Genomic DNA, 19,038 nt, shown 5'->3' on the forward strand with positions numbered 1-19,038 from the left:
AGTGTTTTGAACAGCCTTTGCATTGATTTTGGTAGAAAGTTAATAATTGTTATAAAGCTCTATTTTTGAAATACAAAGAGAAACAAATATTTTAATATATTTTCTTATCATTATATTATATCATTCTTCCCCTTGTCTAGTTCATTCAATGACATTTTCTGATGTTAGCTTTCTGTTGAGGACAACGTGCAAACAGGCTAATAGACAATTTGCTTTGTGTTTACAAAATAATTTAGTTGCCCAGTGTAAGACTGTGCTATGGCTGCGGTGATTAGCAGGCAGGATGGATGAAGCTTAGAGCATTATTCAATGCCTACATCAAGGTCACATTCTCAGAGCCGGTTTAAGTGTGCATGCAAATGACAGCCATTGCCGTAGCCTCTCACTTTCCTACAGAAAAAGGCTTTGTTAAATATGGTAATCAGACATCTGGGTAAGTAATACTGAAATCTTTAACAAATTTGTTAAGGAAGGAGTCCACCACTACCCAGTTAACCGGCGTTTATCTACAACACAGTGAAATAATCATTACAATAAATGTAATGAAATCAGGCAAAAATTACAGTTTTATTAATAATAATCAAGGCTCCACTTATTGAATACCCTAGGTGAACCCAGGAATATCTTTGAGGTTTCAACAGCAAAATGAAAGATTTGGAAATTATATTTATGGCAATATATTTATTTCTGTGGAAGGATGACCTAGCAGCAGTGGGTTGTGATGTGGGAGAACTGGCTGGGAATTTTTTCTGTGGGGCCGTATATAGGCACAATGAGGAGTCCTTTCCTTTGTCAATATATGGACATTCCCAAGTCACCTTCATGGCATGGTACCCAGTGTGAAGTTGCTCTATACTTGAAAATTAAAATCAGTCAAGCATTCAAACTGAGTTCATGCCATTAATGACAGAGGGACGACATCTTACAGGAAACTGGGTGGCTTTTAATCATTCACAAAGCTGACATGATGTTTCTGTTTGTACGGCTTATATGGGCACTCTCTTAGAAAGTTTAATCAACTGACTTGTATTTAAGGTAATCTCCTGGGGGTACTTTCCTGTTTATCTTTTTATTAAAAATGTAAAGAGCCCTGGAAGTTATTTACTCTATATTTATGTACCAAATACAGTGAATTAAATCTTTGCACAATACCTCATACATCCCCGAAGCAAACCCACAGACACTTCATAACGATTAACCAAGGGCCAACAAAATAAAATAATATCCCATAGATCACATAGCGTTGTGAGCACCCAAAGAGATGAAGGATGAAGGTTTAAAAGATATGTTGTGGGTACTCATCATAAGGACCATGCCAGGCTGTTAAAAACCATCTGGGAAAAAATACTTCACTCTCCTATTCCATGTTTGCATACTCTTTCAGAGTACATTTCTCAAGTCAGACATGTTAAGAGAATACGTATGTATATTATAAGCTTTAAGAATAATGGAGATTCAGGTGGATAGGTAGAAGAGGATATGCCTTAGAATATCTAAAATGGCCACCAAATGACCACTGTAAAATCGAGACAAGAGCCTCTCCTCCACAGAGTGCCATGATGTATACGCATAGAGGTCTTGTATGTATTTGCGATACTTGGGAGAAGCTACGTGCATGCTGCTTCTTATTGTGACCGTGTTTGATGACTTGAATCAGGATGCTCCTCAAAAGCTAATATATTTGAGTTGTTGGTTTCCTGTTGGTGGAACTGTTTGATAAGTTGATATTAGCCCAGAAACTTAGGATACCAAAGATATAAGATATAATTTGCTAAACGCATGAAACTCAAGAATAACGAAGACCAAAGTGTGAACACTTTGCCCCTTCTTAGAATTGGGAACAAAACACCCATGGAAGGAGTTACAGAGACAAAGTTTGGAGCTGTGACGAAAGGATGGACCATCTAGAGATTGCCATATCCAGGGATCCATCCCATAATCAGCTTCCAAACGCTGACACCATTACATACACTAGCAAGATTTTGCTGAAAGGACCCAGATATAGCTGTCTCTTGTGAGACTATGCCGGGGCCTAGCAAACACATAAGTGGATGCTCACAGTCAGCTATTGGATGGATCACAGGGCCCCCAATGGAGGAGCTAGAGAAATTACCCAAGGAGCTAAAGGGATCTGCAACCCTATAGGTGGAACAACATTATGAACTAACCAGTACCCCGGAGCTCTTGACTCTAGTTGCATATGTCTCAAAAGATGGCCTAGTCGGCCATCACTGGAAAGAGAGGCCCATTGGACTTACAAACTTTATATGCCCCAGTACAGGGGAACCCCAGGGCCAAAAAGGGGGAGGGGTAGGTAGGGGATTGGGGGTGGGTGGGTATGGGGGACTTTTGGGATAGCATTGGAAATGTAAATGAGGAAAATACCTAATAATAATAAAAAAAGAACCTGGTGGCTCTTGTCAGAGGAGATGTGTCACATGGACCAGTTTGGAGGTTTTCAAATACCCATACCGTTTCCACCGAGTTCTCACTACCTCCTGCTTATGGTGGTTTGAGACCTGACCTCTCAGCTGTTCCTGCCACCATGCCTTCCTTTTACCATCAGGGACCTGTTGTAGATTTAGTTTAATGCTTGTATTATGTTATTTCGATTCTCAAAATCACACCAGAATCTCACATGTGAGACACGGAGGGTCCCTGCTGCTACCTGATTCTGATTGATAAATAAAGTTCCCTATGGCCAATGGCTGAGCAGGGAGACAGAAGTGGGGTTTTAGGATTCTCAGGTGAGGGGACCAAGGAGGGGGCCGAATTGCCATGCCACGAAAGGAATAAGATTCTGGCTTGCAAGTGACAGGAGGAGAAGCATACTAGTTATGTCAGGGCAGGGGAAGCACAGCCCCAGGTCTTCTCACCCTCAGGTTGGTCTAGAGTAGCAAAGATGAAGTAGAGATTTAGAAAGTAGTAATTCAGGAGTATTGGAGGGGAGATGTTAGCAACATAGAAGTTTAGGAGAGGCCCAGTTATTGAGCTATTTAAAGCATAGTAAATATAAGGCAGTGTGTGTGTGTATCTTTCATTTGAGAATCCAGAACATTGGGGTGGGTAGTGCCATTGCCACCAGGGAGATTAGAGCAGATTAATCACCTACAACAACAGGGACCCAACCTTTGGAACCATAACACCATTAAATATTTTATTTTATAAGTCGCCTTGGTTATGGTGTTTTATCACAGCAGTAGAAAAGTTAACCTAACATGAAGGCTTAGAAAGGATAGCATACCGTTCTAATCATTATTTCAACAACATACTATCCTTCAGAATGGAAATTTTCTGGCTCTTGGCAGATACTTTTTGTTATGGAAAATACTTTAACTCAATAAAATAAGTGAATAAATGTATTTTAATAATTATATTGGTATAAAGATGAACATATTTGACTACTTTTATTATTATGAATATATTGTCTTTATATCAACACTTTTGATTTAAAGCAAATATAAATTTAAGCATTTGTCTGGGCTCCTATGGGTAACTAGGCCCTGGAATATTGAGTGGAACTTGAAGTATGGGTGCAGGAGAGAGAGATAGAACAAGAAGTTCGGTCTTCCAGCCTGGTAAGATGTTCCCCCTGGTGAAATAGTAGTATGAATGTTATAGGGGTAGCTGACCACTTTCTTACTGGGTTTAAGGTTGTTTCCACATGGGAAACTCATGCCCACCACTGCAAACTGTAGAAGAACCTGTAGCTGGGGAACATATAGATCTTATAGGACTATCTAGTTTTATTACTTTGTTAAATTTCCTTTGAAATGCTTTCCTTGATACCCATAGATTTATGTAGCTATCAGTCTTCATCAGAGAAGTTCTTCTCTGTTGTGGATGATGGTTAATACAGAGATACACAGCTGGTTAAAAAATACGCGAGGGAGAGGGAGGGAGGGGGGAGGGGAAGGAGGGAAGGGGGAGGGGGAGGGGAGAGAAGAGAAGGGGGAGGGGAGGGGGGGAAGAGGGAGAGGGGAGAGGGGAGAGGGGGAGAGGGAGAGGGAGATGGAGAGATGGAGGAGGGAGGAGAGGGAGAGAGGGAGGGAGAGGGATTGATTTGGGATTATATTTCAAAGAGAAGAAGCAGAGGGAAGGTCTGAAGCAGATTGCATTTGTAGAAGATTGGGGAGAGGTGACCCATGAGTTCCCAGGGAACGGACACTTTTATCTTTAGAACTTAAAATGAATCCTGCTATGAAGCAATAATTCAGTAACTGTATGATCTGAGTGGCAGGTTAAGGGAGTGTGTCATGGAGAGCCATTTGAAGTGAGTTTTAGGTCAAGCAGTGGAAACCCGAGAACAAGGCTATCTGCGTGGTAACATAATGTTGATATCTTTTTTTCTGTTTCATTAATGTTGAAATAATAATGTTCATTTGGGACAAAAAAATAAGGAAATAAAAGATTGCAAGCAAAATAATGTGTAGTGAATTGAATGCTTGGCCCTCTGTTGGGAGACCCAATGCCTCTGACTAGTAATGCTCTTGCTTAGGCCACACAATTCCTTTTTATGCTTTTTGTTTGTAAGTGGTGATAAAAATGGAAACTTTAGTATCTGAAGTAAAATAACAGCTACGACAACACCTTAAAACATGAAGGTAATATATGTGAAAATGATCACGGAGTGAGCAAATCTCAGCTAACAGTGTGTCTTTTATGTCCCAGGCTATAAAAGAGAGTGGAGCTGCATGCCCTTCCTTGGCCAGGGTTGCTCTTTCTGACTGTAGATTTGTGATCCTCTTTGTCTTTTAAATGTGCAAGAGATAGCTGCTCGTAAACTTACATTCTGGAAGGCTTCCAAAGATCTAAATTGGAACCCCTCATAGCACGCTTAAGTCAAGTAAATCCTAATTTCTCTCTTCCTCTCTCTCTTCCCCCCTCTGTCTCTCTTTCTCCCTTTCTTTTCCACTTCTTTCTTCTCTCTCTGTCATCTTTTCCCCTCCCCGACCTCTCCCCTTTGTCCCTGTCTTTCTCTTCAATTCTCTTTCCCCATCATTTTCTCCCAACCTCTTTCTCTATCTCTTTATCTCTTTCCCTCTTTGTCCCTTTCTCTTCCCATTCTCTCCATAGTTTCCCTTCCCCCTTCCATTTTTCCTCCCCTCCCATTCTTCTCCCTACCACAGAATAATGTGAGAGTCAAAGTCTGCCTTCCTTTGTGTTGTCTGCCTGTCAAGGGAGCTCCCCATACATCCCTGACTCCTTGAAGCTGAGATAGGTTTACCCATTGAACTCCCTTTTGATGATATTTTAAGGCATTTTAAATCTGCAAGAGTTATCCCTTAACTATAGGCACCGGTAGGTTTTGAGACCTGCATCCTGTGCTAGTCTTCCTTCCCCAAATAGATTTCAAGTTCCCCAAAGTGCAGAAATCTGGCTTGTTTCATTGCCAAAGCCCCCAGTGTCTGGCAAATGTTGAGCTCAGACTAGATGAATGAAAACCGAGGAGAGAGATCTGGAAGGGACAGACATTTCAGGAGATGGAGCTTCTGTAAAGTCGTTCCTGCTCCTTCCGCTCCTGGAGCTTGCCCTTGTTTTCACTGACAGTTATTTTATCAGGCTTTCCCATTATAGCGGAGATTCTCCACTTAGCTCTTGTAAATCCAATGAAATGCTCAATAGCACATAATTGTGGCTATGGTAGAGGGTCTCCAAATGCAGATTGATGGAGCATAGCTCCTTTCAGGAGCTTCAGCAGAAGGTACCACATGGTGGGCATTAGATTTGGATACTGACTATAAAAGCTGTTTTCAGGCTATGATTTTGTAATCTTACTTTCAGCTGAAATGTGGTCATTTCTGACAGTCTGGCTGTTGGAGAACAGTCACATCCCGGTGTCATTCTTCATCAATCCTGAGCTATTCTTTTTATTAAGTAATTTATTTACTTTACATCTCACTTGCAGCTTCCCCTCCCTCCTATTTTCCCAACCCCTCCCTCCCTCCTCTCCTCCAGCCCTTCCCCTTCTCCTTTCATACTCCCCATCCACTCTTCCTCCCCTTCTCCTCGGGGAAAATACTGAGTTATTTAAAAAAAAAACACATATTGAAAAGAAAAATAGAACATGATTGATATTATCAGAGGAACAGATAAAGGATATCTTCAAAAGTCCATTCATAAAGGATTGTGATAAGAAGACAGAGGCAAGGGAGATTTATCAGTGGCCAAAGTACTTGCTGTTCATACCTCAAACCCATAGTAGTTTCCCTGGAATCCCAGCACCAAGGGACAATGGATGGAGGGTTCTGAGAACTTGCTGGTCACAAAGACCAGCTGAATCAAATTGTCAAGATCCAGATTCTGTGAGTGATACTGTTTCAAAAATAAAGTGGAGAGTGAAGGAAGAAGAAGACCATCCATATTGATCATTGGCTTCTACACACACACATACCACACACACACACACATACACACACACACACACACCACATACCCATCTATCCATCCACCCACTACCACAAACAAACTTAATAATAAACGAAGATGTCTTCCCCCTTTCTGCAGCAAAGATACCCTGTTTAGGGCCTATGTAGTCAATCATGACTATCCAGGGACACCTGTAGAGTTTGTGTGAAGTTGTGTGTGCCTGTTGAAAATACGGAGCAGAGACTGGAACCAGGAAAACTGGGAATCAGCAACAGCCATCTGCCACAGTCACTTGTTATCTGGCTGTTGAGAAATCCTTTACCTGTAAAAGGTAGCATTCAAATTTCAATTAGAAATTTTCTGTGCACCTGAAGGGGCTGGTCAGAGTTCGCAGCTCAAGTACATAGTTCTCATAAAAATGGTTTTGAATTAGAGTAACAGTGTCTCATTTTTAGTTTCTGAGATCTTGATCATGATTTTCTTTCTTTCTCCCCACCCCATCTCATTTTGCTTTACAACTGCACAAAGCACACTGGTACACATTGGTGACATCAGGAACCATACCCTACTCTATCAGTGACTCCCATGTGGCTCACCTCAGAGTGTGTCATCAGGACTAATCCCTCTTTCCTATGCCTGCCCAGAAATTCTGGGAATGTCTGTGAAGTTTCACATCTTCGTAGCAGCACTGCTATATTTTAAAGTTCAATTACTGGGAAAGAATATAGTTTACATACATTAAGTTTAGCTTGAGGTCTCTCTTGTCAGTTTTAGGGGAAATTTGTTCTAATGTAACCTGTCACTCATTCATCCAGGAAACCCAAAGGGAACTCAATCATTCTTTTCAGAATGATTCAAGGTGACCTTCTGTACCTGTCCATATAAGAGATGTTAGAGATGCTTTTGGTATAATGGGAGAGGCACTAATTTCATACAGAATACCCAACTATAGCAGTGTAATGGCTCTACATGTATAATGGAGATTCTCAGGGGACTCTTTGTCTACTCACCCATTACCACTCAGAAAATGCTAGGCTGGTGATGCTCTATGGAACATTGTATTGGTGTTACAAACTATGCTGAAGCAGCCACCTTGGTTTGGATGGTTGGTCTCTGAAATACACTCCGAGCATCCAACTTGCCCTTGGAGGCTGTGTGCACTGCTTCTTAGATCGTGGGAGTGAGCTTTATCTCCAGCTGGGGTTCTGAATAGTTAGGATGAGCTATGAGAACATTAGAGAAACCAAGGGAGCTTGCGTCTGTGTCTGCTTAGTCACATTTCTTGATTTTAAATTAGAGGATTCTCTCATCATCTCCTTTCTGGACTTCTGTCCTCTTTCACCCTCTCCAGTCCTTATTTAGATTTGCTAGCTCAGTTCAGTGTGTTCTCATACTGTATCTGTGACCTCACCTAAGGAGTCAATAAGAAGCATATTGAATTATGAAGCTTGAACTTTATATAGGTCCTCCGAAAGCCAAATTTATGCTTTGAAAACATAGCCTCTAAAGCAAACTCCTGTCTTAAGAAGATTGTCTTATAAGTTGGGACAAAGCATCCTGGCTGGAGGAAGGATGTGGTAAAAAAGGGGAGAGTGCTGTTTGAAATTTTCATGATAGGAAGAATTCAAATCTATCTTTTCTTCTGAGCAGGGTCTAGGGACAGAGGCTTGGTACCCAATGGAATGCCAATCAAGGTGGTATGGAAAGACCTAGTAGTCTTCATGTTGATCATTTAGACAGAAACCAGAAACATGAATCTTACTGTTCTTCACTGTGGAAGATTCTTTTGCTAAGTTGACAGGGAGGGAGAGTGAGCTGGGCTCTATGTGGGACAGAGAATAAGTCCCTTAACTTTAAATAAAATTATGTTATTTCTAACTATTACCTATAAATTTATTGGAAAGGAACTCAGGACATACGGTGTTTGAACTCAATAAATGCCAACAAATTGGTTCTCAGTAAACATTAGCTCTTTCCTGACTCACATTGTTAGGATTCATTCCATTGAGGAGTTAGGGCATTCTTGTTCTCCTAATTTCTATTTGTCTGAATATTTGTTTGGTAGGATCAATGGAGAAAAGGGTTGTGGTTTCTGGATTAGATGAGGCTTCATTGATTTCCCAGAACTGCCAAAAGTTACCACAAGTTTGATGGTTTAAGAAAACAGAAATGTGTTTCCTCATGGTTCTGGAGACCAGAAGTCTTAAACCAAGGTCTCTTCAATACCACAACCCTCCAGGGACAAGAGGGAAGAGGCCTTCTTGTCTTCTAGCTTCTGATGGCTTTTGGTGTTTCTTACTTATAGTAAGATCTAATGTTTACCATCACCTGCATAATGCCTTCTCCCTTTCATATCCAAAGTTACTCCCTCCTCCTCTCCTTCTCCTAAAATAACTACAGTCATGGAGTTTAGAATCCATTCTGAACCCAAGGTATTTTCCTTCTAAGATCGTAAACCCAATTAGATTTTCAGAGAGCAACAGAGGAGATATTTCCAAATGAGGTCATTGTCTTAGTTAGGGTTTCATTGCTGTGAAGAGACACCATGACATTTTATAAAAGACAGCGTTTAATTGGGGCTAGTTTACAGTTTCAGAGGTTTAGACCATTATCAACACAGCAGGAAGCAAGGCCATGTGCAGTCAGACATGGTGCTGGAGGAGCTGAGATTTCTACATCTTTATCTGAAGATGGCCAGGAGAGGAGACTCTTTTCCACACTGGGCAGAGGTTGACCACAGAGATGCCCCAAAGAGTGGTGACACACTTCCTCCAAGGCCACACCTTCTAATACTGCTATTTCCCATGGGTCAAACATATTCAAACCACTACAATCATATTATGCAGTATAAAGGTTACAACTTGGGGTGCATCTTTTTGTCGGATACAAGTTGTGGTAGTTTTGTTCTTGTTACTATGATAAAACATCCAGACAAAAGCAACTTTAGGAGAAAGGGTTTATTTTATCACAGTTTCAGATTGGTGCAGACAAGCCAAGGAGTCATGAACCTGAAGCAGCTAGTCATACTACTTCACAGTCAAGAACACAGACAATATATGAGAATATGCATGCACACTTAGCATAGTGCTCTGTCAGCTGTCTCAACTCCTAAATAGGCCAGGGACCAAACTCAGGGAAGGTGCCACTCACATTCTGCCTTAATTAATATAGTTAAGAAAACCTCTCACAGGTATGCCTGCGGATCTACTTGATCTAGATACTCCTTCATCAATACTCTTTTCTGAGGAGATTCTAGGTTGTGGCAAGTAGACCATGATGCTAACTATCACACCATTAATTCCACTGTAATGGAAAACACATTTGGAAAATAAAACAAAGAATATAGGAATATGCAAGAGATGGGTAGTATATATTTGTCCCATTCCTTTTCCAAAACTGTGACAGAGTCAATTGCTCACCTTAAAAAGAGACTAGAGTAGGTTAACTAAGAATCTCAAGGCCTATCCTGCTTGATTCTTATTGTCAACTGACATCAGCAAGAGTCACTGTGAAAGAGGGAACCTTAGTTGAAGAATTGCCTGGGTCAGATTGGACTCTGACCATGGCCATGGCCATTGCCTTGCTTGCTAATTGTTACAGGTGGGCCTTGCCCACTGTGGGCAGCACTAACCCTAGGCAGGTGGTCTGAAAGCTAGATATGCATGAACCAACCAGTGAGCAAGCAGTGTTCACCCATGGTTTCTACTCTAGTTCTTTCCTCAGTTCCTGCCTGACTTCCCTCAGTGATGGATTGAAAGCTGAAAGTGTGAGCCGAAAGAAACCTCTCTTTCCCGAAGTTGCTTTTGATCATGGTCAATGTCAAATTAAAACAAGGCCTTGTGTGTGTGTGTGTGTGTGTGTGTGTGTGTGTGTGTGAGTGAACATGAGCATAAGCAGAACAACAACTCTGGGGTGATGGGCACTATCATCCTAGGGTAGGATCATTTAGGCAATATGGAACCCCAGAATGGTTACTAGGTGAGATAAATATTAATGAGATGTGAAACAGACTAGACCTATACCTTCTGCTCTTTCAGCAGGCCTTGAAGCCAGGGCGCCAGTCCATTTTCAAGATTTTTATCTACACTTGTCGTTAATAATATGTGTACACGACTGAAAGAAAAGTCAAGAGCAGACTCCATCTCAGTTACATAAGAAATACCCAAAATAGCCAAGAGAGATTTATAGTGTCTTGATGTTACCATTAAGCTGATGGGAATTAAGAACTATTATCATTTTGCTATTGACATTAGTAAATCTTCTTCCATACTGCAGGAACCTAGGAAGGTCTACTCTGAAACTTCTAAAAAGCTAAAAGATCTGTCTCCATAAACTATGGGGAAACCTGTATGAATATTGTTCATTTGAAGCCTGAAGCTACAGATTGCCTCATTAGAAAACAACCTCTAGGAACTGTTGTGAGATATGATCACAGCCTAAATGTCAGGAGCTCTGGAAGGTTAGGGGAGGGAACAGTAATGTCAAAGGAAAACAGAAAACAGTTTTTAGAAAAAAAATAGCAGTACATGATCTAACAGAGGTGCAGATTCCTGCAGGCCAATGTGCTAATGAATTGGTGTGGGACATGAGAAGGAAATACGTAAGGTTACTGTGCACCTTGGGCTGATAATAAGAGGAAGTACTTGGAGTTTATGGCTCACTAGCAAGTTTTGCCACTGTGGGATGCTTCTCAAGGCCATAGGGAGGAGACAGTGCCCATGGGAAAACCTTCTGCAGTGGTGTAAACACCCACCGTGGGCACTCAGTCCTGACTTGGACTATTGTGCTCTGCCCCATTTTATGTTTTTAGCATCTTCTCTTCTGAAGGATCCGTTCCTCTATCCCTGCTGTGAGCTGTGACACTTAAGCTTCTGGCTTTATTTCCTACTCCCCTTTTCAAGCAGGAAGGAGACAAAGAAGTCATTGGATCATTCAATTGAAAAAAATAGAAAATACCAGCACAGCATTCTTATTTTAACCCTGCTGTCACTTTATAGGAAACGAGAGCAAAAGGTCAGTAAGTCCTAAGAGAGGTTGTTGGTGGGGTTCAGAAAAACATTTTCCCCTGGGGACTTGAGAAATTGGCTTGGTTGCATGTCAGTGACCCCTGTTCATAGAGAAGGAAAGGAGGTCAGACGGTTGCATGCACCCATGGCTAGTTGTCCAGGCCAGATGGGCTTCTCACAGATACTGTCTCTGTTCTACTCCTAAGGTAGTTAGTTGTGTTTAGGACTTGCTTTTTAAGTAGTAGGAAGTGAAGAGACCTTTACAGATCAAAGGAAAAGTTCTTGGGAATAAGAATGATGCCTGGGAGCTGTGTAGGGGACAGTAGGCAGCAGACAAGGCTTTTCTGGGTAACTCTGGACCGTTGCATGTCTCAGTTTTACTTTAGAAGGTAGGAGGCTGAACCCAATTGGAAAGGGAGAGTAGAGGGTAGAGCTGAGCAGAAGGGTAACTATAACCATGGAGGTTTGGATACATGTAGTCTCTGTCTTTGGGGGTCACCTCTGGAATCTTTTGCAGGCTTTGAAAGTGATCCCCAGAAACCTCGTCTCCATTATGTAGGTTGTTGCTGTAGTACCTTAAGTACGGCATGTCTCCTTCTCTTGGTATTGAGCTACTCCAGGGCAAGAGTGTATTCCTTAACTGTGTATTCCTAGGCCCAAACAATTATAGACAGAGCTATGAAGCTTTAAAGTATTTATGGTGTGACAGAAGAAAAGACAGGTCAATGGACAGTGAGTTTGAGTTCCACAGTAGTTCTCTGCCATCATGGTTAGAAATTATTTCAACTGTCAAGGGACAGCCAGTACAGGTAAATTGGAGGAGGAATAAAAATGCCCATACCAAGATGTCATGAGAAGGGATTATGGTACATTTTCATTTTCAGGCTGAACAGCTGGCCTGGTACTGTATTCTGGCTCTTATTGTACTGCTGACCAGAGGTGAATTTAGGAAATGGAGAGAAGATAAAACAGTAATAATCCAATTTCAACCATTTTGTGTGTGTGGCTTACCTGACATAACCATACCAGAAAAGGTTGCCTGCCAAGCTACTAATTCTACCTCTTGCTCTAGATAGGCAGGAGATGATGTCACAAGGGATGGAGCACGTCTGGCTCACTATGGAACAGGAGGTTTTATAGACTATCATGGGAACTTTTCCAAGAAGGCCTTTGCTAAAAGACAAAACTAAAACAAACATACTATGAAAAAACTTTATGGGTTTAATTGCAGTTCTAGAATCCAGCTCGAATTTGCACCTAAGATGATTCAGAAAGCTCCATTGACTAACATGGGACAGTTATATTTACACTTAGAGGAAAGAAAGTGATATGCAAAAAATAGGAAATAGAGGAGAGCCAATCCAGTTGCTTAAAGTTGTGTCTGTTTTATGTAAATATAAACAGCTGGTGCTTGCAATTAGATGGGGCTTAAGTTATTTTTTTTTTTCAAGAGTAGGGTACATTCTGCATATATACAAGTTAGACCACAGTCCACTACATAAATAAAAGCCTTTAGATCAACCTAAGTAGGAAGGTGGCTTCAGGACAAATTTAACTTTGGGAAAAAAATAGTAAGAAATTAGCTTCATGTTAAGGCACAGAACTATTTAGTTTACTTTGGTACCATCAGATACAAAACCAGGACTAACTGTGTGTGTTTCCCGAGACCCCTGGCAGGTAGCTTGAGATACTCAATGTGTCCAGGATGGCATTTAAACAAAACTCTATGTTTTCCACAAAATGTTTATATTTCATCATAGCATCAAATTTTCCAGTACGGATGTAAGTGTTCTTTGGGTCTTAATTGTTCACAAATAAACATGGCTCTCCGTTCAAATTCTTCTTTCCCTTTCCCCTTTTGTTTTTCTGAGAAATTTCTGTTGGCACAGGACAGGAGTATGTTTGCTTGACTTATCATTTGTAGTAAGAATGCTCCTGTTCATCTCTGCTGCATCAAATCCATGTTTCTTCAGAGGGTTTAGCTTGATAGCCTTTTGTACCCTCTTCCTGTCGAATACCAATTCATCTTTTCCTTAGCACTATATTTGTTTAACCTGGAGTCATATTTAGTAACATAGAGATGCTATATGAATACATCATATTCAAAACCTCAGATAAATAGCTCTTTATGTGAGGGGAGAAGTAGATATTCCCTTGATTTAATGCCTTCAAAGTAGAAAATAGTGGATAAGTTAGACAATGCGACCATTTTTTAAGCACATGGTAACAGTAAAATTAGACTTGATGTTCATAATAGCCTTTTCAGTGTGCTAAAAAGGAGAGGTTTGGGCATTTCCCAAGTCCTTGACATATCTCGCATTTAGGCTTTCTTTGTTAGTCATTTAGTATGTCTATTTATATAAATCTTTATTTTTACTTTGCAATCTGACAGCCAGCACCACCAAAGAGTATTTTCTTCAGGACACCAGCTGGTTCCTTTTCTCCTAAATGGGCACAGTGCTCCAGAAGGCGTCTGGCGTGGACCTGTGCCCTCTTTCTTTGTGAGGACTGTCTAAAATTGAAAATAACTTTTTTTTCAAGTAGCAATTTGCCATAGCAGGGGCCATGACGCACCAACACTTACTGAGGGTTGGGAGTAGGGAGTAGGGAAAAAGTGTGAGGTATTATTTTCTGAAGAGACCAGAAACTAGGAAAACGTCCAGAGATTGGCCGTCCTCTTTCTGTCCTTTTGAAAGGGAAAAGGCCATCTTATGAAGTGGTTAAATGGCTGCACTGCTGTAACGTCAGTGTCCTGTGTATGTCCCGCAACACCTTCATGTGACTTTGCAGCCAATACTTTTGAGCTTCACAAAGCTACTTTAAGGTCGAGTTGTCTCCTTTAGGAGCAGACCCATGTTGACAACATTCTACATGTGAGATAGATTTATTAAACAAGAGAATAATATAATTAATATGTAGCTCAAAGGCAAAACGACCCTTCTGTGATCTAGGCAGAAACAAGTTTATTTTATAGTTGATTCTGAAACTATCCACCCCATAGTGGTGTAGGCAGAGGGAGAGGAGTCTTCCTGATTCTGTAGACACAAAACCAACCTTTTAGGGTGGACATTGCTAGTGATTTTCATTCATCGAGGTAAAAATCCACAACTCACAGAGGTGAACGCCTTCTTTGAGGAAATCTGAGAATGGATGACATATCTTTTCAAGCCAAGAACTATTTGTTACCTGTGACTTGTGGAGAAAATCCTAGCATTTGGACTTGTGGAATTCAGGTGCCGCTGTTCGCTCCTGAAAGTGGAGATTTCTCTACGGTCTGCATATGGAAAGAGGATTTTAATAGCTGCCTTCCCCCAGTAAACTTATTTACTTCCTACAGGGGGTGGTAGTCTTAGCAGTGGGTATGGGGGGTGGGCAGGTGAGTTTCAAAATGAAGTAGTAAGTTGCAGTGAAGGACGCATACTCAGAAGAGGTTAAATCGCATGGCTGAGATCTAGCATTCGCTGTAAGGAGGTAATGCCCTGGAAGTTTGCAAGGCTGCTTTCGGAACCTTTTTGTGTCCTTCAAGAACATGAAGAATATAGCCAAGCTTAAAGAAACTTACTAGGGACACTCCTTAAGTAAGTGGTTTTCAGCTCAACATTGTTGTAAATCCTCACGCTGTGATGGCTTACAACCAGAGTGAACAGCTATTCATTTGGAAATGCACATTCTCGTTTATATATGAGGTTTGTGTTCATGTATGTGCACATGTTTGGTATATGTTCATGTAACTATATATATTTGTTCAAATGTGTATATATACATGCATATGTCATAGTTATATGTCTACATAAATGTATTAAGTATATATAAATGTATATACATATACATGTTAATACATACATATATGTATACATATATACATATAGGTAAGTATGGTGTATATGTGTGTGTTCATGTGTTTTTGTGTGTCTTTGGAGGGTATGCTATAGGACACCTTGGGAAATTAATCTCACTTTCTGGCAGTATCAACCTAGAAGCACATTTTAGATTATCTCAGCCAGAATCAATATTCCTTGGAAATACCTGAGGAAGAGCAACTTTCCAAATTTAACCGAGGTTTGGGGCTGGGCTGTGACAGGTTGCATGAATATTTACATGTGTTAGAAGGGAATTAAAATGTATAGATGATTTTGAGTCCAGAAGTAAACTGTGATGACTTGAAATTGACAAGCTTTCTGTGGGCTCACGTCCCTGGCAGATGAGTGCATTTAGGGAAATATTTAGGGACATAATATCAGTTTTGTTAGTTTACTTTTTTCTCTTCTTATTTCCTTTTTCTGACTACTGCCTCTAATTCAATCATATCCTTGGACCCTGGCGAACTGCCTAAGGGGAGAGAAGAGCTAGTAAGCGTTTCAAAAGTCTGAACCTTAGAGAAATGCAGAGGAACTGAGGCGGAGAAAATGTTATGAGAAAACACTTTCAGCTAGCCTTTGCCGCATGACAAACTTCTCCAGAATTTCCTGGCTAACACAAACATCGTTTACTGTTGCCTGAGCTCTGCTGATCAGAATCAACCTAGATGACTGCGGCTATGGCAGACTCTGGCTTGGAAGTCAAGTTATAGAGGGATGCATAGCCTCTGTCCATGTCTAGGGACTGGCTGATAGATGTGGGGTGCAGAAGATATCCTTGAGTCTCCATCATTATGCATTCTGGCCTTGATTTCGTCACACCTTAGCAGTGAGCCTCCCCACATCTGTCAATCACCTGTCTCCCCTGCAGGTTCCTGAGTTGCCACAGCATCCCTTTCATTGGCCAAAGAAAGATATAATAGCATCTTGGATTTAAGGAGTGGAAAGTCAGCATCTATTCTGATAGGATGAGCCAATAAGATACCTCACAAGAAGAACGCTACTGGGAAGGGAAGGAAAATTACAGGCATCTGTCCAGTCTGCTACATGTATCACGAAAGACTGGAGTGCCTAGGAGTTGAGAGCTGGATGAAACCCTTGCTGCTAACAGGAAAAATAAATATAGGTGTTCCTTTCCCCATCTTGGGGAAAGGTGAGAGACCAAACATTGAGTGATGGTAATAGTGCCTGAAACAATGCTTTTGGGAAAGAGTTGTGAAAAATATGTAGAATCTCACTTATGTTTGTGGAATCAGAGAGAGAAAGACACCCACTGGGCCCAGATGCTCCTAGAAGAAGGGTGATGAAATTTGTAGGGAGACAAATGGGCCACAGTGACCATAACAGAGCTCCTCTCTCCCAGCCAGCCATGGCAAGTTATAGATAGTCTGAGCTGCTGAAGCTGAAGCAGGACATGTGTGACCGGTCACAGATGCCATCAAGAAAGCCCTTGAGGGGCTGGGGAGATGGTTTGGCGAGTAAACATTTGCCATGCAAGCATGGGGACCTTATTTTACTTCCAAGATCTCACATAAAATGCCAAGTGTGATGGCAAGTTATTGGAGGACTGTTGAAGTCGAGACAGGTTAATCCCCGGGGCACACCAGCCATCTAGCCTTAGCCTAAGCAGTGAGCCCCAGGTCCCAGTTAGAGAGCTGAGCTTGAATTCTGGTGTCCACATGCCCATACACATGTTCTTGCATAAACTTATATACACACAGTGAACATGCACCGCTTCCCCACAATGTAAAGTTGTTGAGTGGATTGGCTGCTAGAGACTGAGTCCTCTTCTGCTCATGTCTCCTTAATATATCAGCAAAAGGAAGTCTTGTCTACAGCAAAGAAATATCCATAGGTATGGGCTGTTGAGGAGAAAAGACATTCTGAGATTATATTTTAGCCATTCCCTGAGTAAGGCTTGAAAAATGGTAGCTGAGACTCAGCATATCTTCTGTGGGAGATAAGAGAACACACATACAAATTCCCAAGTGATTTTTTTATTGACTCTTATTATTTTCTTCAAGATATTATGAAGGGGCAATATGTAGAAAGCGTCTTCTGTGGCACTTTGGGCAGTGGCAGTGGACAGCGCTACGGGACAGTTTCCGTGGCTTCAGGCTTCAGGTCTGACTATTCTCCTACAGATCATCGTTGCGAGTCCACAGAAGGCAGTCCTTCCTATCTTAGAAAGAGCCAGTGCTCAGAATGTGGTCCTGTTGCTCTGAAAAGAAATCTTTGAAGTGTAGCTAGAGCTGACTGTGGCCATGGGGAAGGAGTCACAAGTGCCAAGTGGGACTGGAGAAGTCTGTGAGAGTCTCCGAAGTGCCACGCTAGAAGTTATTTGTATTCAAGATGAGCTAGGCTTCTGACACCAAGGCTGCACATTTGCAGAATGTAGAACAGACAGCCACTGGGAATGTTGGGAATTTCTCATTATTTTTCACGATGAAGGTGCCAAAGTGTCTGTGCTTATGTTAAATCTGAGGGCACTGTTGCAGGAAATGGGAAGAAATAAAGCTGTATATCAAACATGGACTGGCTGAACCTGGAAAGGTGAAAGGCAGGGGCAACTCATGGAGAAATGCAACTCATGGTGCCCAGGGATTTTGTATTGTTGCAGTTCTGAGTCTGGTAAGATGGGCTGAGGTGACGAGCTGAATGAGTGAGAAGAGTTACTGGGCTGAAAGCAAGCTGGTTTATCTTTGGGAGAATGTACAGCTTTGTTGTAGAGCCCCGTGCAAATGAAAAGAGCCAGGTCCTCGGGCAAGCGGCTAGCTGAGGGAGAGTAAAGAAGCATTCTTCTAGGAAGGGGCGAACTGTCCTGTGGGAAGGGTTTGTAGACACAATGGAAACCAGCCCCAAGTTCTCATTTAGCAACTGAATTTCTTTATCTCTCTCAGGTCTTAGTCCCTTAATTCCATTTTCATTCTGTGTAAAATGGAGGCAAATAGTATGATGGGCAAACCACCTATGGAGGTGCCAAGTGTCTGTGTGTTTGTTAAATCTAAAGGCACCGTTGCTGGAAGTGGGGAGAAATAAAGCTGACCACTATTCATTCTTCGTCTCTGCCATCTGTCTGGAAGGTTGCTCTTCTTAGCCGTTCTTGAGAGAAGAGGGCAGGAGCAGAAGAGAGTGTGCTGAGATGGTATGTGTGGCCTGTCCTCTTACACGGATAGGACTCTACGGGGGCTGTCACAAAGGGAATGAAGTACCTGCTTTAGGCTCCACATGAAAGGGGTACCCCAATCTCAGTCTTCAAGGTAAGTATGATTTTAATGTAAGTTTTTAACAGGAAAAATCAGTACAAAAAGCAGCAGGGTAAGCCAATTGCCCAAGTTTTAAGTAAAAGTTGGGATCATGAAAAGTACCCCACAGAGCTGTGTTGGAGCCTGAGGCAGAAAGAAGCCAGCAGTGCTGACTTCTCTTTGTTTAAAATTTTGTTATTTTACTCACTAGGGCTTTCTGTGTGATAGTGGTTTTTAAAAAGTACACGCACAGTTATTTACTTTCGTCACTGATGTTGGGTGTCTGTTGAAAAAGTAAGGCCTCATTTGTTTTCCCTTATTGTTGTTGTTGTTTTCTACTCTCAAACCCACCTTGGCAGGTCCTACTGTAAGCTACCTTTTTATATCTGAAAACACCTAAGTCTAGAGAGAATATGCATTTGTATGGACACTATATACCTAGTTGTCACAAACTTGGGGGTTAAAACCTGCTCATATTTATCCTTTCCACAAGAAATGCAGGCATGGGAGATGGAGTAGAGACTGAGGGAACCGCCAACTAATAACCAACCCAACTTGAGG

General features: G+C 41.5%; 1 long non-coding RNA gene across 1 annotated transcript in view; it reads left to right on the forward strand.

The window, feature by feature from the left end:
- Positions 1-18,364: 18,364 nt before the first annotated feature.
- The window catches only part of LOC147000676 (uncharacterized), a 79,484-nt gene continuing 78,810 nt past the window's right edge, over positions 18,365-19,038 (forward strand). The window contains exon 1 of the long non-coding RNA XR_015045693.1: positions 18,365-18,492. This is a non-coding gene — a long non-coding RNA (uncharacterized LOC147000676). The remainder of the gene's footprint in view (positions 18,493-19,038) is intronic.

Source organism: Mus caroli, unplaced genomic scaffold (genome assembly GCF_978045245.1).
Source record: "Mus caroli unplaced genomic scaffold, Mus_caroli_1 scaffold_17, whole genome shotgun sequence".
Classification (NCBI taxonomy): domain Eukaryota; kingdom Metazoa; phylum Chordata; class Mammalia; order Rodentia; family Muridae; genus Mus; species Mus caroli.